The sequence below is a fragment of the Canis lupus genome, chromosome X, assembly GCF_048164855.1.
Source record: "Canis lupus baileyi chromosome X, mCanLup2.hap1, whole genome shotgun sequence".
Classification (NCBI taxonomy): Eukaryota; Metazoa; Chordata; class Mammalia; order Carnivora; family Canidae; genus Canis; species Canis lupus.
In genome coordinates, this window is record NC_132876.1 from 27184852 (window position 1) to 27185793 (window position 942).

The 942-nt window shown below is 30.6% G+C and overlaps 1 non-coding gene across 1 annotated transcript; it reads right to left on the reverse strand.

Annotated features, from left to right (window-relative positions):
* Positions 1 to 584: 584 nt before the first annotated feature.
* LOC140628903 (U6 spliceosomal RNA) lies at positions 585 to 688 on the reverse strand. Its single transcript, XR_012026829.1, has one exon. It is a non-coding gene; the product is annotated as a U6 spliceosomal RNA (small nuclear RNA).
* Positions 689 to 942: the final 254 nt, after the last annotated feature.

A 942-nucleotide genomic window follows, 5' to 3' on the forward strand; every position in this document is an offset into this window, starting at 1 on the left:
TTTGACTTTTAAATAAAGAGATGCAAATTCCTTCCTAAGATACAAACTTCTGTTATTCTTCATTTAGAGTTAAAAATTTCTACTGTATTTAAGATTTCAAGGAATATGCTTTAATAATCTGGATAATGCAACAACTACATGTTGTTCTAAATGTTAACTCCGTCACTAAGAGGTCCTTTTATATCTTTCAAAATTGGAAATTCAATTCAAATTCAAACCCATGGTGCACACTTAAAGGGCTGCTTCAACCCAGGCAAAGCTTTATATTTTTTCCATTATATTCATAGCAAAATATCACAGACATTTAACAGAAGTAGACCATATAGCCATGCTCTTCTTATGCACATCTCTAACAAGGAACTATGTAGGTGAAATATCTCCACCAGAAATTATAGCCTTAAGGAAGAAAATTTTGCTTCTTGATTCCTAGACTAGAGAACAAGAAAACAAGAGTAAGCACAAAAGTCTCTTCTTAATTAAACAGTGCAATGTCTTTATTAAATATGTACTTAATCTATGACCAATAGTTCTACTTTCAAAATTTCATAAAATATTAAGGTACTTTTTAAATTATTTTTAAAAATTTTTATATGGAATGCTTCACAAATTTGTATATCATCCTCGCACAGGGTTCATGCTAATCTTTGTATTGTTCCAGTTGTAGTGTATGTGCTGCTGAAGTGAGCACAAAAGTATGTTTTTAAAAATGAAATTTCACTAGCCCAAGAAGCATTTCAACATGATATTTTTAAAGGAATTCTTGAATAATGGCTATCACATTCCTCAGGCTTTTCTTTTTTCCTTCTCCATGTACATTGTCCTCAAAATGCTTATGAGATTTTGGAAACTTCAGGGATCAAAGAGATTCAATTTTGCCAATTCCAAAATTTTAGTTTAACAAGTACATCTCCATTCAATATTCTTGAAACTGTTCTACAGTAA